This window comes from Nicotiana tabacum, chromosome 5, assembly GCF_000715075.1.
Source record: "Nicotiana tabacum cultivar K326 chromosome 5, ASM71507v2, whole genome shotgun sequence".
Taxonomy (NCBI): domain Eukaryota; kingdom Viridiplantae; phylum Streptophyta; class Magnoliopsida; order Solanales; family Solanaceae; genus Nicotiana; species Nicotiana tabacum.
This window is the reverse complement of record NC_134084.1, coordinates 20,015,898-20,032,592: the sequence shown is the minus strand read 5'-3', so window position 1 is coordinate 20,032,592 and position 16,695 is coordinate 20,015,898. Positions and strand designations below refer to the sequence as shown.

General features: G+C 38.0%; 2 long non-coding RNA genes across 2 annotated transcripts; both read right to left on the bottom strand.

Moving 5' to 3' along the window:
• Positions 1 to 2,813: 2,813 nt before the first annotated feature.
• LOC142180589 (uncharacterized) lies at positions 2,814 to 5,755 on the bottom strand. The gene is made up of 2 exons (XR_012709196.1): positions 5,198 to 5,755; positions 2,814 to 3,105 (listed from the first exon to the last, which is right to left on the bottom strand). It is a non-coding gene; the product is annotated as an uncharacterized LOC142180589 (long non-coding RNA).
• A 546-nt stretch (positions 5,756 to 6,301) lies between these two features.
• On the bottom strand, positions 6,302 to 16,388 carry LOC142181111 (uncharacterized). Its single transcript, XR_012709413.1, has 2 exons — positions 15,833 to 16,388; positions 6,302 to 7,114 (listed from the first exon to the last, which is right to left on the bottom strand). It is a non-coding gene; the product is annotated as an uncharacterized LOC142181111 (long non-coding RNA).
• Positions 16,389 to 16,695: the final 307 nt, after the last annotated feature.

The following is a 16,695-nucleotide window of genomic DNA, read 5'->3' as shown; positions in this document are numbered from 1 at the left end:
AGACGTTCTCGTCCGTTTGAACATGGATCCTTGGGGAACATCGGTTCCTCTAATGATCATATGGATGCCATGCTGGAGAGCTTCCTCTTTCGCTCAGGTTGAGTTTGGTGGTGCACCGACATCTAGAGTAGTCGCGTCCTTTTCTTTGTTGTTTTCGTGGTTCTGGTTCTCGACTTTGTTTACTGAGATAGTCATTTTGTCTTGAAATCAAAAGATCATGGACAAAAAAAGTGTGAAAGATAACTTGCGTTTGTGTAATGAAACCAGCAAGAAAATATTCACTATTATTTTTAGCCCCACGATGGGCGCCAAACTGTTTACCGCAAAAATCATAATAACAATTAAATTTGTTGATGAGACTCTAAAAATACGTGATCTATTTTTATGCTAGTTTTTAGAGAAGTGGATTCTAGATATGTGAAGTCTAACAACGAAATACGAGCTAAAACAGAGTTATAATCAAACCGAAGGGCTTGTTATCCGGGCCTCGGACTGACCGCTGAGGGGCCTCGAGGTCGATGCCTAGACTCGGGCTTGAACTATCGGGGGTAATCGGGAAGGGACTAACAGTTAGGATATAAATAAAGGAGGCTCTTTATGGTTAATATCAAGCAATAAAAGAAGAATAAGTATGAAAGCAATAAATGAAAGAGGTGATCTCAAGCATATAAGATAGAGAGAAAAGAGAGAGAGAGATTTGTTATTAATCTTATGTAGAATGATTGGAGCAACAACAACCGATCCTTACAAAGTGATGGGGATTCCTTTTATATAGGAGGGAAATCTCGTTATACTACAAAATGCGTTTACTGTAAAGGCATGGAGATGGGACGGCTGGACGTGACACCTTGATACAGGCTCCGGGTAGGTCGGCTTTGTCAGATTTAGCCGTGTGCCTTAGGAATTCCCCATTCTCATACTATAGCCGTTAATACATAATGCCCCCCGAGGTCAGTACCCGACGACTCCCGAGGGTGGGTCTCGACCTTAGCTTCAAACCTCGAGGAGCATGGCCATGAGGCGACCTAATGACGGGGAAATCGGCCCCCCGATTTTACCGCATATAGGGGCGACTCACATAACCCCTACCATGACGAACTGCAGTTGGGGCACGGGCACCAGAATAATGGCTCGGCTCTCAAGACTTCCTGGCCTCTCTCTCCTCCCTATCCCGAGCAAGCATGCCCTTCACTCTCCTAGCAATACTCACCACTTGCTGATACAGAATATCCATCTTTAACTCCCGGGCCATGATAGTCTTGATGCTGGGAATGAGTCCCTCAATAAACCTGCAGACCCTCTCTTGAACTGTAGAAACCAAGGCCGGTGCATGTCTAGCCAAGTCACTGAAATGGACTGCATACTCTAAAACAATTATAGCACCGTGTGGCAACTGCTCAAACTCTGTACACCATGCGCCCCTAAGGCTCTGAGGGACATACTCTCTCAAAAACATGTTCGAGAACTGAGTCCATGTAAGGGAAGCTGCCTCAGTCAGACTGTCCAACTCATAAGTACGCCACCAATGATAGGCTGCTTCTCGAAGCTGAAAGGTAGTGAAAAAAACCCCACTCAACTCTGCTATGCCCATAGTGCGGAAGATACGGTGGCACTCCTCCAGAATTCCCTGATCATCCTGTGATGCTAGAGAACTGAATGTAGGAGGGTTGTACTTCTTATACCTCTCAAGCCCACGCTTCTCCTCTTTCGAAGTTGCTGCCCTAGCCTCGGTCTGAACTGGGGCCGCATGTGGTACTAGTATAACCTCTAGAATATCATCAAACTGAATCTGCAGCTCTGGCGTGTAGATGGCGAGAGTCTGTGCTCCTCCCCCGGCCTGAGATGTGACTGGAGAAAAGGGAATCAACCCTGCCTGAGCTAGAGTGTTGTACATGCCCAAGAACTATGCAAGAGCCTCCTAAAGAGCTGGAGTAGTAGTACTAGGTGTATCAAGTATCTGGGCTCCGATTCGGACTGCTGGTTGCTCCTTAGTAGCAGATCGCTCGGGGTGCTCTAGCTGCACCACGTGGACATCCTCAACCTCTACCTTGGCCCCGACCTTTGACATCTCTAGCAGGGGGCGCGGGTGCCTATTCATCTTCGGTAGCATGTGTCCTCACCATCTGTGAAAGAATAGAGGATGAAAGTTTACAATTTCGAGGTCAATAATCTCGTACGACAAGGAATCAAATGAAGGGAAATTTGTTTCTAACAGTTCGATAGCCTCCCGAGGATAAGTACATACATATCTGTACTAATCCGCGAGACTCTTATAAACCGACTTGTGACTCACGACTCCTATAAACCTAGAGCTTTGATACCAAGTTGTCATGACCCAATTTTATCCCTCCATGAGTTGCTGTGATGGCACCTAGTCTCTATGACTAGGTAAGCCTAATATTGCAAAAATGAAATGAAAACACAAAGATAACCGCTAACATATATAATTAATAAGCGGAAACGCTGCCACTCGGCATTTACAATAATCATCTTTCCCAAAATCCGGAATGTCGCAATGTCACAAACTTCTAAGAGCTTCTAACTACTATATACATTCATGACATGTAAACAATGCTGTAGTTCCAAAGTAAATATGCAGTACATGGGGATCTCTCGAAATACCGTTTTGTAGTTCCAAAGTAAATATGCAGTACAAGGGGATCTCCCGGAATACCGTTCTGTAGTCCCAAAGTAAATATGCAGCTCAACCAATATAATTAACAGTTACAACAAGGAAACCTACAATTTAGACTAAGTTCACGTAAAATAAAATAGGTAATTTTATTAAACATGTTGCACAGAGTTCAAATAGATAGTTAAAACACGTAGTCATACTTTTCTAATCTAAACAAGGTAGTTACATATGCTAGTGTAGTTCAAACAAGGAGAAACATGTTATGACTTAGTATAAAACAGAGTTTTACAACAAATAGCCCATTTACGTACTCCTCACCTCACGTTCACGGTGCTCATATATCAAACAATACCAAATCCTAAGGGGAGTTCCCCCATAGAAGGTTAGGCAAACCACTTACCTCAAACTAAGCTCAAATCAATCTGTAATAATTCTCTTTCCATGAATATCCGGCTCCGAATTGCCCAAATCTAGCCAAAACCAATTACATAACATAAATATAACTACAAGAAACTAATCTAGCTAACGAAATCAAAGTTAAGGCAGGAATTAGAAAAATGCCCAAAAAGTCTCCCCAGGTCCACACCTCGGAATCGGGTAAAAGTCAAAAGTTATGAACACTCATTCACTCACAAGTTCACTCGTACAAAAATTATCTAAATCCGATGCCTAAATGCCTCTCAAAACCCAGAAATTCGATTGGGGAACTTTTTCCCCATTTTTCCAACTTTCTCACTCAAATTCCTTGATTAAATGAAGAAAACAACAATAGATTAATGAAATGTAACCAAAATCGAGTAAGGAATCATTAACCACAAGCTTCCTTGGGAAATCCCTCAAAATTTTGCCTCAATCCGAGCTCTCTACGTCCAAAAATGGAGAATGAAATCAAACCCTCGCATCTAGACCTTTTTCTAACCAGATATTCCGTATCTGCGGACTTTTCATCACACCTGCACCATCGCACCTGAATAATTTCCATTGTAGGTGAGTAAATTACTTAAGGGACTGGGTCTGCATCTCTGAGCAATTGGTCCCTGCACGTGCGCACCTACGAGCCCATGTCTGCTTCTGCGGTCTTCTGCCGCTTCTACGGGTCTTGGAGCGCAACCACGGGCATCGCAGATGCGGTATTTCCCTCGCACCTGCTACCCTAACAATTCCTTCCAAATCCTCTTCTACGCCTGATCTTCCACACGTACGAGTCCGCACCAACAGTCTCCCCTCCGCAGGTGCGAAAACACCAGAAACCAGCAAATCTCAGCAATTGCCTAAGTCCAAATTTCAATCCGTTAAGTATACGAAACATACCCGAGGCCCCTGGGACCTCAACCAAATATGCCAACTGTCACACCTCCTTTTTACCACCCCGAAGGGATATAAGAGAGTTTTTCCAATAAAGTGACATTATTAGAAATGGGATTAATTAAATTATTTTTAGAGTCGCCACTCGGAATATTTTAACCGGTGTCCCGAGTCACCGATTTATTTTTTTAATCCCAAATCGAGGAAATTCGGCTTTCCTTTTGAAGTCTGGGAACCAGAAATTCTAAGTAAGGAATTCTATTAACCCGAGGGAAGGTGTTAGGTACCCCCGAATTCCGTGGTTCTAGCACGGTCGCTTTAAACTATTATAATTGGCCTATTATTTGATTTTATTACATGTTTTAGCCTATGATACATTTTAACTTATTAGCCGCTTTTAATTAATTTTAGGAAGATTCAACGTTATTTAAAACACGCCTTGAACCACGCCACATGAAATGCACCCGCAGTCCATGACGCATTTTATTTAACGTTGTTGAGAATTGGAGTTGGGTCATATGAAAAGCACACCCGAGTTTAAGAAAATTAATTTAAATTGCGCACCTAAAGCAACTACGCACTTTCAAGTTTGCGAGGGCCATGGAAAGTTCAACTAATGGCACACCTCGATTTCTAAAGGGTTAAAATTAATTAAGTGAGGGACATGAGTTTTGACATTTAATTTGGCATGGCACGCCTCAAATTATTCCAAAGAGTTTTATTATTCGAAGTTGTTATAATCGGGTTACATGAAATGCACCCCCGAATTAAGATTCACGTATTGTAACCATGCCATGGGAATGATGCCCATGGCCACTCCAACATATCAACGAACTTCATAAGAAAAACATTAAGCAAATAAATAGAATAATGGAGAAAAATAAACCTCATTGTGAAGTTTAACTTATTTACGAATTTTTGGATAAGATTCAGTTCAACTTTCCATCAAATTCAGAAATTCAAGACAATATTCCACGACTTGCAGCATGAAATATCCAAAAGTAAAAACAAAGAGATGCAAGATCACAACCCAAAAGTAGAAACAAAATCAGAGGAATTTAACAGATCAAGGAAATGGCTTCTTCTTAACTTTTCAATGGACAAAATGGAACAGTTAGTCATTTCTACTCACTTGTCACAATTGAATGAAAGAGGAATTTAACCAAATAGTGTAGATATGGAACAAATTAAATTCTCATAAGTAGAGTACTCAAATTAAAAGGGAAGTAAAAAGTTCAACACTTTGAATAAACTTACAGCAACAAGGTTGTATGAGAGCGGACAAGGACTGCAACCGATACCAGCAACCTCCAATGATACTCGCCAAACCTCGACCCGAGAGAAAGCTAGCAGTGACTAAAGCCGGAGCTGTTTATGGGTATTTTACCATGCTATGCTGCTGCGTTTTCAGCTGAAGATTTGGACTGTTTCAAGGTGCGACGAAGTAGCATTTTTTACACGATTTCAGCTGGTTTTTATGGCTTTTGGAGCTCTTTTGGACTGTTTTTTTTACCAGATTTTCGGGATTGCTAGAAACTTCTTTTTCCTATTGTGAGTGTGTAGCTCTTTAATTTTTAAGAGAAAGACAATTGATCGAAATCTGAGGGGGGATCGGAAAATGGTTGTTGCTTGTCTCCTTCTTCTCTTTTGTATTTGTGTGTGTCTTGTTTTCAATCGAGAAATCAAGAAAAGGAAGTTAGAATGTAAAAGGGGGAAAGGTTCTTGGGTGTTAGCAATGCTCAGATTTACTCTTTTTTGAACACTGCTTCTTCATTTTTGGTTTTCTTTGATTTTGGAAGACGAAAAATGGCGGATCCAGTGTGTTTTTGTGTGTGTCCCTATTTAGGCATTAAATACTTATTATATAGGGATAGGGATTAGGTTAGGGGGGTATGAGCCTAGGAATTATGGGCTAGGTCCAAAATTAGGCCTAAAAATGGGTTGCTCGAGCCCAAGTTTTATTCTTTCTCGGTGAACAAGACTAAAATCCTACCTTATTTATTAATTAATTTTACTTAAATAAAATAACTATTAAAATAAGACTGTCCATTAAAGCAAAACTATTTTTTGTATTTTTTCAAGATTAAAAATGACTACAAAATATTAATGAAACTATTTTTTGTAGTTTTCATTTTCTTGTAATTAAATAAAGTAAAAGAGTCAAAATTAATTAAAATATCTATATTAGGCCTAAATTAAATATTTACATGCTAAAATATAAAAAATCTTGAGGAGGGTCAAAAATTACATGTCTACAGCTGCCCCTCTTTGACTTGAAACTCGAAAAGTTTTCAGACAAAGAACGACTAGACAGGTTTTTGACCCGACCCTTATTTAGAGAGATCGAAAGCTAAGAAAGTAGAATGTGACTGAGCCCTGGTATCTGAGCTGCCTACATATCCTTGGCTATAAAGGAATCATGCCACATGTAGTTCAGAAGTGAATGAGGTAATGTAGTATATTGAGGTGGAGAGTCGGTCGAGGTGTCCGTCGAAGTTTCGGTCCACGATCCCGCTATTACATCAAACATCAAAAATGAAAAAGACTAACTAAACCTATCAGCTATGAATTACAAGATTCCTATCTATGAGTCTTCTGAAGCTTGATCTTGAGTCTTGGTTGGTTCTTCATACGGACTCTGATCTGAATCTTGATGCTTGTTAACTGCAGGTGTTGGTTCAATCTTCTTCAGCTTTTTCATATAAACACTGGACATGTTGAGCTTGTGACTTCAATTATGTCTTGAGCAGTCCACATCTTTTCTCCGCTTCTGCACTTTGGATTCACTTTTTTTGTTCTTTTATTCTTGATTGAGACTTCTTTTTTGTTATCTGGGACCCCTGTCGACCCGCATTTTTGAGGCGAGCTTCTACTACTTCTAACTTGAATCGGATTCTGAAATTATTTCCCTTGTTCTCCAGGCGGGCGCTTGATTGCTAAACTTGACCTGTCTTCCTTCGAAACTTGAACCGTTTTCCCTTGTTCTCCAAGTGGGCGCCTGATTGTTGTACTTGAACTGCTTTCCTTTGAAATTGCTTTCCCTTGAAACTTAACTTCTTTCCTTTGTTCTCTAGGTGGGCGCCTGATTGCTGAAACTCGAACTACTTTCCTTTGAAACTGCTTTTCCTTGAAACTTGAACGGTCTTCCCTTGTTTTCCATTTGGGCGCCTGCTACTACAACAAAACAGACAAAACAAAAGAAATTTTTCTACCCCAGTTTGATATTGATAACATCTGTGAGTGTTAATCGAATTCTGTTATCCAAAAGAGTTCTATGAATTTAAAAGCCAAATCTCATTATCTAGGAGGGTCCTGAAAGCTAAAATTAAATCTCATCTTAAGAGTGAAAATTTGAAAGCTAAATTCAATTTCCTAAAGGTAAAACTTATGCTAAATCTCATTATCTATGAAGGTCCTGAAAACTTAAAACTACATCCCATTATCCAGGAGGGTCCTGAAATACTTTAAAATAAAATCTCATTTTTTTTAAAATCCAGACTTCCTTTTTTTTCAAATTATCCTAGGAGAAAAATTTGTCAGACTAGGTTTTCTATCTTAGGATAAAGATTCATCAGACAAAGACGTTTATTCTAGGAGAAAATTCATCAAACTAGGTCCTTTTTCCCTCTTTTTTGTATTTTAGGAGAAAGATTCATCAGACTAAGATTTCTATCCTAGGAGAAAGTTCATCAGACTAGGTCTTCTATCTTAGGAGAAAAGTCATCAGACTAAGACGTTTATCCTAGGAGAAAGATTCATCAGACTAGGTTTTCTATCTTAGGAGAAAGATTCATCAGACGAATATTTCGATCCTAGGAGAAAGTTCATCAGACTAGGTCTCTTTTCTTATCTTAGGAGAAAAATTCATCAGACTAAGATTTTGATCCTAGGAGAAAGTTCATCAGACTAGGTCTTCCATCTTAGGAGAAAATTCATCAGACTAGGTTTTCTATCTTAGGAGAAAGATTCATCAGACTAAGATTTCTATCCTAGGAGAAACTTTATCAGACTAGGTCTTCTATTTTAGGAGAAAAATTCATCAGACTAAGATTTTGATCCTAGGAGAAAGTTCATCAGACTAGGTCTCTTTTTTTTCTTGGTATCTTAGGAGAAAGATTCATCAGACTAAGATTTTGATCCTAGGAGAAAGTTCATCAGACTAGGTCTTCTATCTTAGGAGAAAGATTCATCAGACTAATATTTCGATCCTAGGAGAAAATTCATCAAACTAGGTCCGCTTTTTTGTTATCTTAGGAGAAAGATTCATCAGAATAAGATTTCAGTCCTAGGAGAAAATTCATCAGACTAGGTCTTCTATCTTAGGAGAAAAATTCATCAGACTAAGATTTTGATCCTAGGAGAAAGTTCATCAGACTATTTTTTTTTTGGTATCTTAGGAGAAAGATTCATGAGACTAAGATTTCTATCCTAGGAGAAAGTTCATCAGACTAGGTCTTGTATCTTAGGAGAAAGATTTATCAGACTAAGATTTCTATCCTCGGAGAAAATTCATCAGACTAGGTCTTCTATCTTAGGAGAAAAATTCATCAGACTAAGATTTTGATCCTAGGAGAAAGCTCATCAGACTAGGTCTTCTATCTTAGGAGAAAGATTCATTAGACTAAGATTTTGATCCTAGGAAAAAATTCGTCATACTAGGTCTCTTTTCTTTTTTTGATATCTTAGGAGAAAGATTCATCAGACTAAGATTTCTATCATAGGAGAAAGTTCATCAGACTAGGTATTTTATCTTAGGAGAAAGATTCATCAGACTAAAATTTTGATCCCCGGAGAAAATTCATCAGACTAGGTCTTTAATCTTAGGAGAAAAATTCATCAGACTAAGATTTCGATCCCAGGAGAAAATTCATCAGACTAGGTCTTTCTATCGTAGGAGAAAGATTCATCAGACTAAGATTTCGATCCCAAGAGAAAATTCATCAAACTAAGTCATCTATCTTAGGAGAAAGATTCATCAGTCTAAGATTTCGTCCTAGGAGAAAATTCATCAGATTAAAGTTTTGATCCTAGGAGAAAATTCATCAGACTAAGTCCCTTTTCTTTGTTATCTTAGGAGAAAGATTCATTAGACTAAGATTTTTATTGGGAGAAAAATTCATCAGACTAGGACGTTTTTTCCTAGGAGGAAAAAATTTGAAGACCAATGGCAAGATTTTATGCGCAATAGCAAGATAAATAAAGGCAAAAATTTGAGAAACTTCCCTTTGTCGGCTCTTCTCTTCTCTTCTTTTTCTCTCTTTTTTTTCTTTTTTTTTCTATTTTTTCTTTCTTTTTCTCTTTTCTTTTTCCTTCTTTCTTTTTTTCTTTTTTATTTGTACCACTTTTCTTGCACTGCTTTGTTCATGTTTCAAACAAAGAAAATTTTGTCAGTTTTAAAAGATGGTGGTCGGTTTGTGGTCTTGAGTCTTTGGCAGCTTGGCTTTGTACTCAATCACCTTGAGTCGGTCTTAAGAGACTTTTGCTTTGCATCAACCTTGATTGTTTCACACCCATTACCATTAGTATTTGTGGCTTAGTTAACCTTATCTCAACTGGAGATCTTTGTTTAAGTGACCTTTTCTGATATCTTGAATGACTTCCTACTTTTTGAGCAATTTGCTTGTCAGAGAGAATCACAAGTTATCTTTGCTTGTGCCAAGTTGGCTGAAAAGAGTCTTTTGGGAGAGTCGTTGCATGAATCCTCAAGGCATGTTGACAGTAACAACTGAGTGTGCTGGCCAAATTTATTTTGTGCAACTGTAAAGCTGGTAGCAGATTTTGAAATCTTTTCTTGCTTGTTTTGACAAAGACTGACTCAGAGTGAAGGACATAATGATGCAAAGAAATGAATATTAACAAGAAATGCCCCATGTCAGAAGAACAGAAGGAAGAGTTTTTTTTAATAACTAACCTTAATGATCATGACATGCATTTTGGACTCAATGACCTGATCTATCAAACTAATCCAATCCTCCCTTTTACCATTCTTATGACCTTTGAAATTGGGCTTGTTCGTGCCGATCCTTTACATCAGATTCATGACTCACTTTCGACTAGTGGTGGCCCGAGGAGTTTTCACCAACAAGCCTCTCTCATTTATTTATCTCTACTTACCGTCGCCTTACAGTGCCCGTGAGGGTTTTCACTAGTAAGACTATCTCATTTTTTCTATTTCTTTTTCTCTTTCTTCTGTGAGCAACTTGATAGTGTTCTATGTCGCGTGACAACAGTCGCTCATTGCATGCTTCTTTTGGCATTTCTTGAAGGCGTATCAGGACGTTTTTATTTGGAAAGATTTTGGATAGGGTTGGAAAGAAAGGACATCATGAAGACTCATAATAGACTCAAAGTAAAAGGGGTTGTGGACTTACAACTCTTGGAATCGACTCTTTCAAAAGTGAAATAAAATCTCTGCCCCAATTTTAGCTATTGGGGATTTTTGGATTTTTCTATTTTTCTTTTTCTTTTTCTTCTAAATTCTTATTTGGTTGGACTGAACCGTGAGGTTTCCTACGTATCATTTTGTAAGGAATCAGGTCGAACGTAGTTCAAACATCTGACCTAACTATTTTTTCATCTTTCTTTTTGTTTCTTTTTTCTTTGCCCCAGCTTCTATTTCTGAGGGCATGGACCTTTGACAATTCTTTTCTTTTTCACTTAGAACTTTCTAAAAGCTGCCCCAGTTTGTACTCTTAGGGCATGGACTTTTATTGTTATTTCATTTTATTTTCATAATTCATTTTTTTTAACTTTTGACTCTAAACTTGATTCCAAAAGAGGGTGGTCAAAGAAAATAACACAGGCTCAAAGAGGTGACAAAGGGTATAAAGTATTTGGGTAGCAGAAAAAAGGGCCTCCCAACCTCGAGAACGCCAAATATAATATCTTTTCACGATCACAACATTGACGAACATGTCTGTCTTCTTGGTGTGCCGTGGTCACAAGACACTTTCCATCCCTTAATATCAAAATTTCCAACAAAGTTCAATTGATTAAATATCCTCAAGCCCGATCTTCACAATGATTTGAAGGTGAATTTTACTCGACCTTAGTTCCAAAGTACTTCAACTCTTTATTCATCCTCAAAAGTGTTTTTTTCTTTTTTTTTGTTATCCAATTCCAGATTAAATCAGTTTCTAAATCTAGCCAAAAGTTTCGCATGCATGTCATGTCATTAGAACTAGTGAGAAAAGAACTAGAAATAAAATGACACAAAAGGACAAACTGTATTTTATTGAATAAGGATGGAAGGGTTTAGAAACTAAACAGGTAACCTAAAATCCGAGTACAACCCTAAAATAACCCGTCTATTGAAAATAGCAACAAAATAGACTGACAAGACTCACACAAACAGAATGGAGGGACATAAGGGTTTGACTCAATAAAACAAATAAAATCTGGATCACAACCCTGAAATAACCCAGATAATAGAAAAAACATCAAAACAAGCTACAAATATTCCTTCCTATTGAGGAGGGAATGACTTTTCAATTGCTAGGCTTGACATTTAGCCGCAAATTTGCTCATCAGAATCACCATGGCCTTCTCCAGTTTCCAAATCATTAACTTCAGTTAGCAAGTTCCCGAGAGGATTCTCATACTCCATGTCACCAGGCATCATCCCCACAAAGTGTACATCATTATGTGCAGGTAAAGGATTCTGCACGATATTCTAGGTGTCACTGTCTTGGATCACAATCCATTTTTCCTGGATCATCCTTTCTATTTCTCTTTTCAAATCCCGACAGCTTTCAACATTGTGCCCCTGTGCATTATAATGGTATTCACACCTTTTATAAGGGTTAAAGCTTCTTGCACATGGGTCCACATGATTTGGAGGAATGAGTGCAATCATGTCATGATGCTTTAACTTCTCAAATAAGCTTGCATAGGACTCTCCTATTGGCGTAAAATTATCTTTCAACCTTTGTTCCCCTTTATACCCCTGGCTTAGATGTGGGTAATAAGGCACTTGAAAATTTGTGGAAGCTGGAGGAGATTTTGCGGTGCTCGTGCTAGCCTTGTGGGGTGTTTTGGTGGCTGGCCAACATACTGAGGTGGAGCGACAGAGTATTGTGGGTTCTGAGGTGGATAGTAGTACAACATCATCAGAAAACAGACGAGGCTGATCATACCTTCGAGACGTTCTCATAGGACCTCTTCTCGAACCTGACGTCATCATGATTTCTTCGTCCTTCTCATTTGTGTCACTAAAATTATCAGATTCAATCTGGACAGTCTTAGTTGCGGCTTTGAGAGTTGCTTGACTTATAATTCTGCCTGTCTTAAGACCATTCTCAACCATTTCCCCCATTTTGATTGCTTCCGTGAAGGATTTACCCACTACAGACATCATGTATTGAAAATAATCTGGCTCTTGAGCCTGAAGAAAGACAGTGATTAGCTCGTAGTCATCCATGGGTGGCTTAACTCTAGCCGCTTGCTCTCTCCATTTAATGGTATATTCCATGAAACTTTCAGTTAGTTTCTTCTTCAGGTTTGAAAGGGAATTGCGGTCTGGGGCGATGTCAATGTTGTATTAGAATTGTTTGACAAAGGGCCCGTGCCATGTCATCCCAGACGTACCAGCGAGATGTGTCTTGATCCAAAAACCATTCGGATGCTACTCCCGTAAGGTTTTCCCCAAAATAAGCTATTAACAGTTCTTCATTTCTTCCCGCACCACTTAGTTGATTGCAATACCTTTTCAGGTGGGCTGTGGGGTCTCCATGTCCATCATACTTTTTAAATTTGGGAGTCTTGAAACCAGGCGGCAAGTGGACAACGGGGAACATACATAGATCCTTGAAGGCAATACTCTTTTGACCTGCCAACCCTTGCATGTTTTTCAACCGTCGTTCTAAGCTTTTCACTCTTTGGGTCATTTTTTCCTGTGCCATCTTTCGGGCAGGCTTCTCAATCTTTGCAGGAAGATCAAATAAGTATGAGTGGTACTCAGGAGAGTGGGATTGTTCTTGCTGGGTAGCAAATTGTGCCTCATGACAAGGCTGCCCATGGCCATTGGCCCATGCTTGACATATTTTGGTCATTTGTTGTTTCAGTATTCTATTTTCCTCAACCAAAGTAGACTCTTGTTGAACCCTCTGACCCTGAGTCTCTTGAGCACTTGTAACAGCTTCGATGTTAGTTATCATTTTTCCTTGGATCTTGTGTTGGCCGCTTACCACAAACCGTCCACCTCAAACTTTCTTCACAATTCAAAACAAAAGACATGTTAGATTGGTCACTCTCTTGTTTTTAAGCACTTTTCTTCCTTTTTTCTCTCTCTTTTTTTCTTTTTTTTTTTAAAAAAAGATTCGATCAAACCTGATATGGGTTGCCTACGTATCATGTGGGAACATGAATCACATCTTGCATAGTTCGGGAAGATCATGAATAAAGTAAATAAACTAACTTTTTTTGGATTTTGGACTTTTTCAAATGAAAGACTTAAGAAGAAGAAACAAAATATTTTTGGATTTCGATTTGTTTATTTTTTTTTTAAATTTTTGAAAAGAAAAACTTCTAAATAAGAAAGAAAATATATTTTGAACTTCGACTTTTTTTTCCTGGAATTTCGAAAGAAAAACTTCGACAGAAGAAAGGAAATATTTTTGGATTTTTGGACTTTTATTATGAATTTATGAACGAAATACTTCTAAAGAAAAAAAAAAGAAAATATTTTTGAATCTTAAATTTTCTTTTCAATTTTCGAAAGAAGTATGAAAATGTTTTTGGCTTTTAAGAGAGATTAGAAGAAAATATTTTTGTATTTTTTTTTAAGATTGGAGTCTAAAAGAAAGACTTTCTAAAGAAGGAACTAAAGGAAAATATTTTGGATTTTTTTAAAAAAAAACAAAATTGTGGACTAGAACCGATGAAGTTTGCCTACGTATCTCACATCTGGTGAGAATCAGACCCGCGTAGTTCGCCAGTTTTGATGCAACGGGAAAATATGACTTATTTTGAAATGACTTTTTCTCTTTTTTTGTTCAAAATTTCGGCAGAGTTTCAAGATAATCCAAATACCTACTTCTCACTCTCTTTTCTTTTTCGTTTTTTTTCATTTTCTTTCCCTATTCTAGAAGTCAGTCAACATGCAAGCCGAAACAGCAGATACACAAGTAGCATGTAAGATGCATCAGGATGGTCTTTAATTTGGTACACTTGTCCTAGACGGACCCAACCCCTGTGTTAAGTCCCCAAAGTCAAATGCACGTAATGCAAAAAAGCGTTACTACTAGGGACCCGACATGAGGCGATGTTATTCTAGGTTTAAAACCTGAGTGTATTGTTCTAGACCTGGCTTACTCGAGCGGATAACATGAGCCGTGGGGGGGGGGGAAGCGTACCGGGAATACAAAAGCTTCACCGGCTTTGCAACTTATCCGAACCTCGTTCTAAAATTGGAATATGACTCTAACAGAAAAGAAGTCACACGAAGTGCACACTTCCCAGATGATTTAGAAGACTAAGAGAGAAGAGGGTTTCGTAACAATTTATATACAGTTCAAACAATATTAAAGCAGTAAAAAACGACATTTAGCACATTAGGCTCAAACATGTAAAAAATCAGATAATAAATAAAAGCCAAGTATAACAGTTATTCTAAGCTCGAATTCTTGAACCCTGAACCAAAGTTCTGGGTTATGATCCCCAGTAGAGTCGCCAGAGCTGTCACACCTCCTTTTTACCACCCTGAAGGGGATATAAAGGAATCTTTCCAATTAAAGTGATATTATTCGAAATGGGATTAATTAATTATTTTTAGAATCACCACTTGGAATATTTTAACTGGTGTCCCAAGTCACCGATTTATTTTTTTAATCCCAAATCGAGGAAATTCGGCTTTCTTTTTAAAGTCTGCTAACCAGAAATTCTAAGTAAGGAATTCTGTTAGCCCGAGGGAAAGTGTTAGGCACCCCCGGATTCCGTGGTTCTAGCATGGTCTCTTTAAACTATTATAATTAGCCTATTATCTAATTTAGTTACATGTTTTAACCTATGGTACATTTTAACTTATTAGCCGCTTTTAATTAATTTTAGGAAGATTCAACGTTATTTAAAACATGCCTTGAACCACGCCACATGAAATACACCCGCGGTCCATGACACATTTTATTTAACGTTGTTGAGAATTGGAGTTGGGTCACATGAAATGCACACCCGAGTTTAAGGAAATTAATTTAAATTGCGCGCCTAAAGCAACTACGCACTTTCAAGTTTGCGAGGGCCATGAATAGTTCAACTAATGGCACACCTCGATTTCTAAAGGGTTAAAATTAATTAAGTGAGGGCCATGAGTTTTGGGATTTTATTTGTCATGGCATTCCTCAACTTATTCCAAAGAGTTTTATTATTCGAAGTTGTTATAATCGGGTTACATGAAATGCACCCCCGAATTAAGATTCACGTATCGTAACCATGCCACGGGAACCGTACCCATGGCCACTCCAACATATCAACGAACTTCATAAGAAAAACATTAAGCAAATAAATAGAATAATGGAGAAAAATAAACCTCATTGTGAAGTTTAACTTATTTACGAATTTTTGGATAAGATTCAGTTCAACTTTCCATCAAATTCAGAAATTCAAGACAACATTCCACGACTTGCAGCATGAAATATCCAAAATTAAAAACAAAGAGATGCAAGATCACAACCCAAAAGTAGAAACAAAATCAGAGGAATTGAACAGATCAAGGAAATGGCTTCTTCTTAACTTTTCAATGGACAAAATGGAACATTTAGTCATTTCTACTCACTTGTCACTATTGAATGAAAGAGGAATTTAACCAAATAGTATATATATGGAACAAATTAAATTCTCATAAGTAGAGTACTCAAATTAAAAGGGAAGTAAAAAGTTCAACACTTTGAATAGACTTACAGCAACAAGGTTGTATGAGAGCGGACAAAGACTGCAACCGATACCAGCAACCTCCAACGATACTCGCTGAACCTCGACCCGAGAGAAAGCTAGCAGTGACTAAAGAGGGAGCTGTTTATGGGTGTTTTACCATGCTATGCTGCTGCGTTTTCAGCTGAAGATTTGGATTGTTTCAAGGTGCGACGAAGCAACGTTTTTAACACGATTTCAGCTGGTTTTTATGGCATTTGGAGCTCTTTTGGACTAGTTTTTTTACCATATTTTCTGGATTGCTGGAAACTTCTTTTTCCTATTGTGAGTGTGTAGCTCTTTAATTTTTGAGAGAAAGACAATTGATTGAAATCTGAGGGGGGATCAGAAAATGGTTGTTGCTTGTCTCCTTCTTCTCTTTTGTATTTGTGTGTGTCTTGTTTTCAATCAAGAAATCAAGAAAAAGAAGCTAGAATGTCAAAGGGGGAAAGGTTCTTGGGTGTTAGGAGCGCTCAGATTTTCTCTTTTTTGAAGATTGCTTCTTCATTTTTGGTTTTCTTTGATTTTGGAAGAAGACAAACGGCGGATCCTGTGTGTTTTTGTGTGTGTCCCTATTTAGGCATTAGGTACTTATTATAAAGGGGTAGGGAGTAGGCTAGGGGTATGGGCCTAGGAATTATGGTCTAGGTCCAAAATTAGGCCTAAAAATTGGTTGCTCGAGCCGAAGTTTTATTCTTTCTCGGTGAACAAGACTAAAATCCTACCTTATTTATTAATTAGTTTTACTTAAATAAAATTACTATTAAAATAAGACTGACCGTTAAAACAAAACTATTTTTTGTATTTTTTCAAGATTAAAAATGACTACAAAACATTAATGAAACTATTTTTTG